Source organism: Salmo salar, chromosome 13 (assembly GCF_965601325.2).
Source record: "Salmo salar chromosome 13, fSalSal1, whole genome shotgun sequence".
Classification (NCBI taxonomy): Eukaryota; Metazoa; Chordata; class Actinopteri; order Salmoniformes; family Salmonidae; genus Salmo; species Salmo salar.
The window spans coordinates 31,459,524-31,471,522 of record NC_138303.1 but is presented as its reverse complement, the minus strand read 5'-3'; the positions used below and the strand labels follow the sequence as shown (position 1 = coordinate 31,471,522).

General features: G+C 42.4%; 1 pseudogene across 1 annotated transcript; it reads left to right on the top strand.

Moving 5' to 3' along the window:
* Positions 1–3,823: 3,823 nt before the first annotated feature.
* On the top strand, positions 3,824–11,699 carry LOC106566844 (lysosomal amino acid transporter 1 homolog; annotated as a pseudogene). Its single transcript, XR_006758547.2, has 9 exons — positions 3,824–4,040; positions 7,961–8,014; positions 8,332–8,538; positions 8,630–8,759; positions 8,978–9,065; positions 9,944–10,095; positions 10,204–10,296; positions 10,418–10,603; positions 10,921–11,699. The product of XR_006758547.2 is annotated as a lysosomal amino acid transporter 1 homolog (transcript).
* Positions 11,700–11,999: the final 300 nt, after the last annotated feature.

The following is an 11,999-nucleotide window of genomic DNA, read 5'->3' as shown; positions in this document are numbered from 1 at the left end:
TTGTATTTTCTACTCGGTTTGAGGCATTAGGAGATATTACTGTCATTGAGCAAAATAAATGGTGTCATTCATTTACATACATTGTGGGGAAATCGGAGTTCTCTGGCTGTACAGCAGATTTTAAAAAAACTATCGGACCTCGACGTTATTCCTTGATGAACTGGGCGGACATGGAAAGCTTCATGGATACAAACTAATGCATCTTAAATACATCCAAACAGGTGGTGACCCAAAATAGTCAGGCGTTTACTTCATATTCTAGATGCCCATGGACTGTACATTTGGGCCTAAATCTCTGGAAAGGGGATTAGTAGCTACCTTCACAACCAAGAGGACATAGAGGAACAGTTTAGGCATGCCCTTTTTGTCTTGAAATGTCACATTTAGATGATGCATTGAAGCTATTAGGTAGCGTGATTGGCATTTCTAGCACAACCAGCTAGTAAACTATATCTGAATTATGCACTGAAATTCGCCACTCGAGAGAATCACTATGGTGGCTATCGCTATTCTCAAGAACAAGCAAGCCCCTATCTGAGAACCATTTCCGACTGATCAAGCGTACTCAATGCGCGCTAATTTAATCAAAAGTGCACTAGTGGTTTGGAAATATGACATTGCAAAAGGAGTCAAATGATTATTAGGAAAACCTCTAAGTCATTTGGATGTCGTCAGAATGACTTTAGATGTATAACGTTAGCTAGCTAAAATCGAGGGGAGACCAACTCAGATTTAAGCTAGCTACCGTTAGCATTGCTGGCTATTGTTGACGAACTTTGTTAGCGAATGACATTGCCATCATTATCATGTCGCCAAATGAATGGCAAAGTAGATTTCTACTAAACATTTGCCTACTTTAGCAATGTCATATTTCCATATAATGTTAATTACACGAAACAGTTCTTAGCCTCCATCTGTCACAACTTTTGGGTACAGCTATGCCAAATATTCGTTTCCAATGGTAACAAATTAGTCATAGTGGGCAGAACCAAACACGAGCTAGCACACATCTGCATATTCCCATTAGGGAACGCCTACTCTGTGAAGTGCGCGTGTGCGATAACAAGTCGCCTTTGCACTCCTTCTAAACAACGTGATCTTTTTACAACTTTGGCAAAGGTTAAAGTCTACAAAAGTAGTCCACTCTGTTCATAACATATTCTAGTTTTGGGAACAGAAAACTGCATTGAGATCAAATGTTTCATCGATGAGAAAATGTGCAGAATGTCGGCCAAAATCCATCTCGTTCCATCTCCCACTGCCGGCCACTGGGCTTCCTCTCACTACCATGTTTGGTAGTGAGTGGAAACGCCAAGCGGATGCTTTACATTTATACATCCGGTGAAGTATCTGTCTCATTGTTCTATCTTTGGCTGTGCGTCTTGAGAACGTGCATAACAATGGAGATGTTCGTATTGCATGGCCTTGTGCCCCCCGGTTGATCGGAGTTTGTATTTTATTCCATTAGTCCTTAAAAAAAATCTCCATGCACCCGGGGCACCGTGCCATCTAAAACTAACTCCACAAATGCATGACGCGAACCAGTGACAGAGGTGCAACCTATGAATAGCTAATTGTATTTTGCATTTATTTATTTTGCCCAGCTCTGTGTGTGTTTCTTGGAGTTCCAGATGTGGCTGGAGGAGTCATGGTGGCCACTGGAGGGCAACTTTATTGGAGTTCATTTTCATGAAGTTAATTTATAACAACTGATACAAGTATCCTATATTAGGTACTACAGTGCTAGCTAGTACAAGTACATATGGATTTACAGTATGGATAATATTTCATTAATGTACAAGAATTTGCAAAAAGGTAAAATCATAATAAATATTATATGGGCCGAGTGGACCTGATCCTAGATCAGTACTCCTTCTCTGATGGCGAATTCTCTCTCTCCCTCATTCCTTCTATAACTTCAGATTGACCCCCTGGTCTATGATTAGTAGATGTGGGTAAGTGGACATAGAGATCTGAGACTAGCCTAGCAGCAGCAGCTCTTCTCAACTATTGGCAAGAATTTATTTGACATCCAATCACCATGAGATTAACTTTATTTAGCATTCAACACTTCTATTGCAGGAGATATTTACATTTACATTTTAGTAATTTAGCAGACTCTCTTATCCAGAGCGACTTACAGTAGTGAATGCATACATTTCATACATTTTTTCTCCGTACTGGTCCCCCGTGGGAATCGAAACCCACAACCCTGGCGTTGCAAACACCATGCTCTACCAACTGAGCCACATGGGAGATGAGCACCTATCAGATCCTCCTGCTGTCCTTCACCCCTCGATGCAGTCTGCTGACCATCGTTAATGCCAGGAAGAAGTCCGCCAGCCGAAGTAGGAGCCCTGTTCATCACCATGCAACGGTCCACTGACGAGGTAGACTATGCTTTGAATTGCAACTGACTGACAGGCAGTCAGGCAGACGCACACTCACATTTGACTTGACCTTATATCGACAACACTCGACTCACAGGTACCCGCCCTCCCTCCCTTCCCATCCCATTAAGCTCCCTTTCTCCACCTTGGGTACCACGTTGTCTCCCATCTACTTTATAGTGGCCTCAACTGCACCCTACCGCATAACCTCTGGGTAGCCAGGTGAATGAAGAGCTTCACCAGAGATGGAAGAGGAAGCGTGACATCCCACTCCCTATTCTTCTGTTTCAATTGAAGTCAATGAACTAAGTAGACCTGACCCAGCTGCTATCGCATTGGGTGTCTATGGGCGAACCACCCCTTTAAGTAGACAATGGTAAACAGCCTGAGTGAACTATCTTTATTTATCCACCATTATTGGCTTCACCCCGGCACAGACGGGGACAGAAACTCCACCCTCAGTGTATCCCCAAAGTTGAAGGAAGCCCGCCTGCTTGCTCTGCCCCTCCAGTACTGTTTACACCATATTTGCTTGAACAATAAAGTTGTTGCCTGAGTCAATACTTTTAAAGATACATCTTACTTCACAAGGGTGAAAATCCTACATTCAATGCATATCAAGTTTTTCCTTTCCACTATCAAAAGGTTGTGAGGTAAAATGTAAATAAAAACGTTGATATAGTTCATTGATTTGACATGCCCAATCTGAACATTTAAACCATCACAAGTTATGTTAACGATATACCCTTACTATAATATTACACTTGGGACCTGTGATGGAGACATTGTCCTTAAGGTTACACAGTCATTCTTGTCCTAAAAGAGAACTGGTGTTCATGAAACAGGTTACAATTTTATAAGTAGTCTGCAACTAGGTTTCTGTGAATATGGTTTTCAACATAAGATGCACAGAACTTCTCTAAAGAGCAAGTACAAGTCTGTATTGTAATTATATTTACAGAATACAGTATTGGCCATATGACTACGTAACACATGCCACCTATGGGGTTACCTAAAATGGCACCACTACCAGACTACGGCAGTTCCTTTTTACTGAGGGGGAACACCTCAACCATAGGAAGACTGGTTCGTGACAGGCCACCTATTAAATTGGATCATGACTTCTGAGCATTACAATGAACCAAACAACACTTTATCAAAAATATATAATTTTACTACAAGTTTCTCTTTAAATTACAAGATTAAAACCACTGCCACTTTCTGTTTGTTAGCCAGTTCCAACAGTCATCAATCAATAATACATACGATAGTAGTCTCTCTAGACTAGAGTCTAGAAAGACGGTTTGCCTCCCACAATGCCGGCTTAGGCTACACGTCTGTACATAAAAAAAAGTATGTTTCGCGTAGAGGAAAGGGAGGAGTTGAGACATCCGGCATTCTTACTCACTTGTTGCCCAAGCACAGTGCTTATTTTTGAGAATAGCCATAGCTAGCTACTATAGTGATCCCCTTGAGAGTACCTAATTTCAGTGCATCATTCAGATATAGCTTGCTAGCTAATGGGTTGGTTGTGCTAGAAAATATATAATCATGCAAGCTAATTGTTTCGAAGCGCCTTCCAAATGTGAAAGTACAAGACAAAAAGGACACTTACCTAAACTGTTCCTTTATGTCCTCTTGGTTGTGAAGGTAAAGTAGCTAGTTAATCTCCTTACCAGAGACTTCCGCCCAAATGCGCAGTCCATGGGGGTCTAGAATGTGAAGTAAACGCCTGACTGTGTTTTGGGCCAGTGTTTAATTGCTATATTATAATTACTTCGCCACCATGGCCTATTTATTGCCTTAACTTACCTAATTTGCACTCACTGTATATAGACCTTTTGTTTTCTTTTGTTCTACTGTATTATTGACTGTATGTTTTGTTTATTCCATGTGTAACTCTGTGTTGTTGTACAGTGGGGGAAAAAAGTATTTGATCCCCTGCTGATTTTGTACGTTTGCCCACTTACAAAGAAATGATCAGTCTATAATTTTAATGGTAGATTTATATGAACAGTGGGAGACAGAATAACAACAAAAAAATCCAGAAAAAAGCTTGTCAAAAATGTTATAAAATGATTTACGTTTTAATAAGGGAAATAAGTATTTGACCCCTCTGCAAAACATGACTTAGTACTTGGTGGCAAAACCCTTGTTGGCAATCACAGAGGTCAGACGTTTCTTGTAGTTGGCCACCAGGTTTGCACACATCTCAGGAGGGATTTTGTCCCACTCCTCTTTGCAGATCTTCTCCAAGTCATTAAGGTTTCAAGGCTGACATTTGGCAACTCGAACCATGAGCTCCCTCCACAGATTTTCTATGGGATTAAGGTCTGGAGACTGGCTAGTCCACTCCAGGACCTTAATGTGCTTCTTCTTGAGCTACTCCTTTGTTGCCTTGGCCGTGTGTTTTGGGTCATTGTCATGCAGGAATACCCATCCATGACCCATTTTCAATGCCCTGGCTGAGGGAAGGAGGTTCTCACCCAAGATTTGACAGTACATGGCCCCGTCAAATGATGCGGTGAAGTTGTCATGTCCCCTTAGCAGAAAAACACCCCCAAAGCATAATGTTTCCACCTCCATATTTGACGGTGTAGATGGTGTTCTTGGGGTCATAGGGAGCATTCCTCCTCCTCCAAACACGGCGAGTTGAGTTGATGCCAAAGAGCTCCATTTTGGTCTCATCTGACCACAACACTTTCACCAGTTGTCGTCTGAGTCATTCAGACGTTCATTGGCAAACTTCAGACGGGCATGTATATGTATTCTTGAGCAGGGGGACCTTGCGGGCGCTGCAGGATTTCAGTCCCTTACGGCATAGTGTGTTACCAATTGTTTTCTTGGTGACAATGGTCCCAGCTGCCTTGAGATCATTGACAAGATCCTCCCGTGTAGTTCTGGGCTGATTCCTCACCGTTCTCATGATCATTGCAACCCCACGAGGTGAGATCTTGCATGGAGCCCCAGGCCGAGGGATATTGACAGTTCTTTTGCGTTTCTTCCATTTGCGAATAATCACACCAAATGTTGTCACCTTCTCACCAAGCTGCTTGGCGATGGTCTTGTAGCCCACTCCAGCCTTGTGTAGGTCTACAATCTTGTCCCTGACATCCTTGGAGAGTTCTTTGGTCTTGGCCATGGTGGAGAGTTTGGAATCTGATTGATTGATTGCTTCTGTGGACATGTGTATTTTTTACAGGTAACAAGCTGCGGTTAGGAGAACTCTCTTTAAGAGTGTGCTCCTATTCTCAGCTCGTTACCTGTATAAAAGACACCTGGGAGCCAGAAATCTTTCTGATTGAGAGGGGGTCAAATACTTATTTCCCTCATTAAAATGCAAATCAATTTATAACATTTTTGACATGCGTTTTTCTGGATTTTTTTGTTGTTATTCTGTCTCTCACTGTTCAAATAAACCTACCATTAAAATTATAGACTGATCCTTTCTTTATCAGTGGGCAAACATACAAAATCAGCAGGGGATCAAATACTTTTTTCCCCCACTGTATAGGTCTGTAGCAGTTTGGGTCTAGAGTGTCACCCCCTTTGAAGAGGGGGGATGACCGCGGCAGCTTTCCAATCTTTGGGAATCTCAGACGATACGAAAGAGAGGTTGAACGAGCTAGTAATAGGGGTTGCAACAATTTCGGCAGATCATTTTAGAAAGAGAGGGTCCAGATTGTCTAGCCCGGCTGATTTGTATGGGTCCAGATTTTGCAGCTCTTTCAGAACATCAGCTATCTGGATTTGGGTGAAGGAGAAATGGTGGGGGCTTTGGCGGGTTGCTGTGGAGGGTGCCGGGCAGTTGACCGGGGTAGGGGTGGCCAGGTGGAAAGCATGGCCAGCCGTAGAGAAATGCTTACTGATATTCTCAATTATAGTGGATTTATCGGTGGTAACAGTGTTTCCTAGCTTCAGAGCAGTGGGCAGCTGGGAGGAGGTGCTCTTATTCTCAATGGACTTTACAGTGTCCCAGAACTTTTTTTGAGTTAGTACTACAGGATGCACATTTCTGTTTGAAAAAGCTAGCCTTAGCTTTTCTAACTGCCTGTGTATATTTGTTCCTAACTTCCCTGAAAAGTTGCATATCATGGGGGCTATTCGATGCTAATGCAGAACGCCACAGGATGTTTTTGTGCTGGTCAAGGGCAGACAGGTCTGGAGTGAACCAAGGACTATATCTATTCCTAGTTCTAAATCTTTTGAATGGGGCATGCTTATTTAAGATGGTGAGGAAGGCACTTTTAAAGAATAGCCAGGCATCATCTACTGACGGGATGAGGTCAATGCCATTCCAGGATACCCCGGCCAGGTCGATTAGAAAGGCCTGCTCGCAGAAGTGTTTAGGGAGCGTTTGACAGTGATGGTGGTCGTTTGGTCGCAGACCCATTACAGATGCAGGCAATGAGGCAGTGATCGCTGAGATCTTGATTGAAAACAGCAGAGGTGTATTTGGAGGGCGAGTTAGTTAGGATGACATCTATGAGGGTGCTCGTGTTTACGGATTTGGGGTTGTACCTGGTAGTTTCATTGATAATTTGTGTGAGATTGAGGGCATCAAGCTTAGATTGTAGGATGGCCGGGGTGTTAAGCATGTCCCAGTTTAGGCCACCTAGTAGCACGATCTCAGAAGATGAGGGGCAATCAATTCACATATGGTATTGAGGGCACAGCTGGGGGCAGAGGGAGGTCTATAGCAAGCGGCAACAGTGAGAGACTTGTTTCTGGAAAGCTGAATTTTTAGAAGTAGAAGCTCGAATTGTTTGGGTACAGACTTGGATAGTAATACAGAACTGTGCAGGTTATCTTTGCAGTAGATTGCAACACCGCCCCCTTTGGCAGTTCTATCTTGGCGGAAAATGTTATAGTTAGCGATGGAGATTTCAGGGTTTTTGGTGTTTTTTTAAGCCAGGATTCAGACACGGCTAAGACATCCGGGTTGGCAGAGTGTGCTAAAGCAGTGAGTAAAACAAACTTAGGGAGTAGGCTTCTATTGTTAACATGCATGAAACCAAGGCTTTTACAGTTACAGAAGTCAACAAATGAGAGCACCTGGGGAGTGGGAGTGGAGCTAGGCACTGCAGGACCTGGATTAACCTGGACACACAGACATAAAATGGTATCCACGAGTTCATCTGACTGCGGAAATAGATAAATGGCCTCATTGCCAAGTATCCATTTAAGCACTTGGAGTAATGAGTAGGATTCTGTGTTTTCAGATGCAACAGAGATTGCTTTTGATAAAAACGCTTTATCTGCCTCCCCAATGAAAACTAGTTTGAAAATTCAAACATATTTTATGGAAAATATATGTTTCTAAATTATGCACTACACTGCCTCGTTAACATGTGCGAGCGGCGCATATTAGGGTTCGATTTGAGAAAGGCGCTCCTCTCTGACCGCTTTTGCTCGTTCACGGTGCACCGCGGCTCATGTTAATAGAACTCCCTCAATCTGCCGTCTAGCTCCGCCTTTTCCCTACTGATCTTCCAATCATAACTAGCTAGGTCACTCCGAACACAATTGTTTTTACGTCTATGCTTTTCTTCTTTATCTTTGCAAGCCAGTCAGCAAACAGACGTAGACGCCTGGACACACTTCACTAACTTGCCGAGAATCAGGTAAGATCAGTATTTTGAATGTTCGACCGGCTTTACCTTGTTTTAGACGTTTGAATCAGCCACAAGCTTGAGAAGGCAGCCGGCTAACAAGCAAGGAAACGTAAGCTAGCAACTTGTTTTATTGCCCAGCTGGAAACAGTTAGTCCATTCTTAGTACAAACCGAGGTCACTCGAGTCTGAATTCCTTAGTAACATTTGAGACTGAGGTATAAACAAGTTTTGCCTACAGAAATAATAAGCACATATCTACTTGTACTTTGTTGCTTATTTAGCTATTTTGTCTAACTTGTGCGTTTAACCCTTTCGTCTGTACTTAGAATGAGTCTGAATTTGGGATCGGCTGATGGTGTTCTCACGCTGGTGTCCATTGGATGGAACACTGATGGAAACTTCAGCACTGTGTGCCCGAATGGGTCGAGATGGGTTTGGGAAGGGCTGCGGGAATGTGCCCAGGACGCCAGGGACATGGCCAGTGTAATCCTGGGTCTGCTGTCAATAATGTGCTTCATGGTCTCTTCTCTGCCGTAAGTCTTGATTGGCTTTACATTATTTCAGCCCATTTCTGATTTATGGACAACACCGTTACTCTTCCCATTGTTATGTTCATGAACGCAGACAGTACTACAACTCTTGTAAGAGTGGGAATATGGACAGTGCCTTGTCCATTTGGTTTCTGCTGCTGTGGCTGGGGGGTGACTCCTGCAATCTTGTAGGTTCATTCTTAGCTGACCAACTGCCGCTACAGGTAAGTGACGGCTGTCTGGGTCAGTCAATATTGCTGAAATGCTTTGAAAAATATTATAAAACCGTTTTGGTGTCAGTCTAATGAGAATAGGGATAAACTGAAATGGTCAACTCATCATGATGCTAATGTATAGATAATGACATTTTAATGTTAGGCATATAAGTATTCCCCTTGTCCACCCCACTGACGTCTTCCCTTCCCCCCCTTCTCTCATACAGATGTACACAGCAGTGTATTTTGTCCTGGCTGACTTATTGATGCTGGGAATGTACTTTTACTATGTGGCTAAGAACAGGATGAATAACAGTGAGTTTGTTTTTTTGTCAAATTATCTGCTGTGAGATTTGTTGTCAGTACTAAATCAAGGCCACTGGTCAGTGTACGTTCCACCCACTGACTATTAATCGAGGGGTCTTTGCGTGTATGTCTTTCCAAAATCCAGTCCTTGAGTATTCCAAACAGTACACATTGTTGTAGCGCCGGACAAACTCACCTGATTCAACTCATTGAGGACTTGATGATTAGTTGAGAAGTGGAATCAGGTGTGCTTGTCCTGGGCTACAACAATAATGTGTACTGTTGGGGGTACTTGAGGACTGGAGTTGGGAAACACTGCCCTTTCACACACACACGCATGACAGGGTATGGCTTGTCCATGTTCTGCCGACTCAGCAAATGTTATTTCCAAGACGCCTTTGTAAAAATATCTCATTATTCCAAAAAACATTGCTAGGTTGTTTTAATTGAATATAGGCTTACAGTTGTTATTTAACAGTTCAGTGAACCTAACAGATGTGTATTTCAGTATGGGAATAGCTTCAGATTGGACTGTTCTGGTCTATACATAGAGGCTCCCTAGGATTAGGCTAGTGTTGAGAAACACTGCTCGATACTAGACCTTGTGATGGTAAAAGTCCCCTAACTTTGCTTTTTTAGTACACTATCAGATCCTAATTATTCTACATTAACATAGAATTTTTCTAACCAATTGTCCAATAATGGAGAAAATGATGCACAACTGATGTCGGCAATACCGTGCATCACCACAACATTCTGTTCTTTTGTTTCCTTATTTTTGTGGCAGCTGATGACGCAGCGACTCATAGTTGCAGGAGTTTGCTGAGGCTGCGTCTTCCAAAAATTAAGACTAAGCCCATTTTTTTTTCTCCCATTCCTCAACCCAGGCAGGTCGGTCTTAAATGTGGTGGGTGTGGTCTATGTCCTGGGCTTCTCTGCCGGCCTTGTGGCCTTACCTGCGTCCCAACAGGATGTGGTCCCCTCTGGGTTTAAAGGGCGGGCCTTGCTGTCAACCACTGGACAGTATTAAGGTGAAGTGGTCTTTAAGCAATCAGTGGATGCTAATGTAATTTGTGTTGATATGACACTGGCCCCTGGCTAACTGTTATGCGTGACATGCAAACTTTTTTTTTTTGCTTGTGTCCAGGCTTTCAGCACCAAGGAGATCATTGGGTATATCATTGGCTCCATATCCTCAGTGCTCTACCTCTGCTCCAGACTGCCACAGATGCACATTAATGTGAGTCTGAAAAAGGGGAGTTGGGAAGGGTTGTTGAGTGAATGAGTACTGGGTAGGCTTCCTACCTGTAAAAGTGCTGCATGGATATTTTCTTTCTCATATTTTTACTATCTCTCTGTAGTATACGAGAAAGTCGACGGAGGGTGTGTCCTACTTCCTGTTTGCCCTGGTCATCCTGGGTAACACCATGTACGGCCTGAGTGTGCTGCTGAAGAACCCTGAGCAGGGCCAGGGAGAGGGAAGCTACATCATCCACCTCCTGCCCTGGCTCGTAGGCAGCCTGGGCACCCTCTCTCTAGACCTGCTGGTATCCTTCTCATTACAATGCCTGCTGGGCCTCTGGCCTCTTCAATCACATGTGTACTTGTAACATTTAGTCTGCTTTGACTTAACACTTAGCTTCTGATTTTGGCTCTGTCCTTGTATTACATGACCGTAATGAACTTACCTAAAGGCAATTGGTTCAGGTTGGTTTGTGACTGGTATGATGTAAGTATTTACCTGTACATTATCCTATATTTAAGCCTGCAGTCTTTGGGATGCATTTCTTTTCCAGTGCCTTTTAGTAAGAATATTTTTATTTAATTCATAAACTTCTTGAATTCCCTTGACTCACAGCATCAGATCTCCATACAGTTCTTGATATACCGCAATAACGCCCCTCTAGAGTTGGAATCGCAGCACGGTGAGAGAGCTGCTCTGCTGGACAAATGAAACTACTCCCTGGGTGCTGGATCTAGCAGTACAGACACTTATCCCCACCAAATGGACTCTCAATTCACATTCCTAAACAGTTTTGGCAAACACAGGAAATCTCTTTCTTTAGATTTTATAGTTGTATTTGTTATTTATACGATCTGTGTTTTTGTAATTTTTAATGTTTCGAGAGACTCCACATTGTTCATTGGGATGCAGCTGTAGTTTACTGTTCTTAATGGCTCTTAATCTTTTAGTGACAGACCGTTCCCCCGTTACTCAATAAGTACTTGTAGTTTGCTTCAAACCTGTTCTGACAATCATGACGCTACTTGTCACTGCATGGAACCCTCTTGTGGTTGTATTGGAATAGTCTTGTTGTATTTCAGAAGTGATTTAACTAGAAATATTTTGAGTACACAAAGACATGGAAATCCTAGTGTCTTAATATGTTCATGTGGATTTATTGTAACTAAAGTGTTAATGTTTGAAGTACTGTACTTTTTAATTCTATTTGATCATTTACGTCAATTGCCTTAAAGGTGTATTCCAGTGATTTTATATATATTTTTTTAGTGATAGCATAAGTATTTGTACTTGGGATAAGTAATGAGTTACTTAGACTACCTATTGAGATGTGCGTATTGTTAAGATTACCGGGTGCTAAATGAGGTAAAAAGGAGACTGGATTACATTTTCCATGTCTTGTATTTAAAAAAAAACAACATTTTTGGTATGTTTTCAGATCTGGAGACTTGACCTGTTTGTTCAGTGTAAGCATATCATGATGCCCACTAAAGAGTTTTGGTGATTGAATGGTCCTGTTTTTCTTTTTTTTTCCTTTTCTTGGCCTGTTCCCTAAACACATGGTGGTGCATCACTGTCTACTGATATGCATAGCAAGGATTTGGGTGATTTAAGATTTTATCACATTGATAGTGTCTCATTCCCTACATACTGCTACATTTTAGACCATTATAAAAAAAAATAAAAAGGTCCTAAAGAAA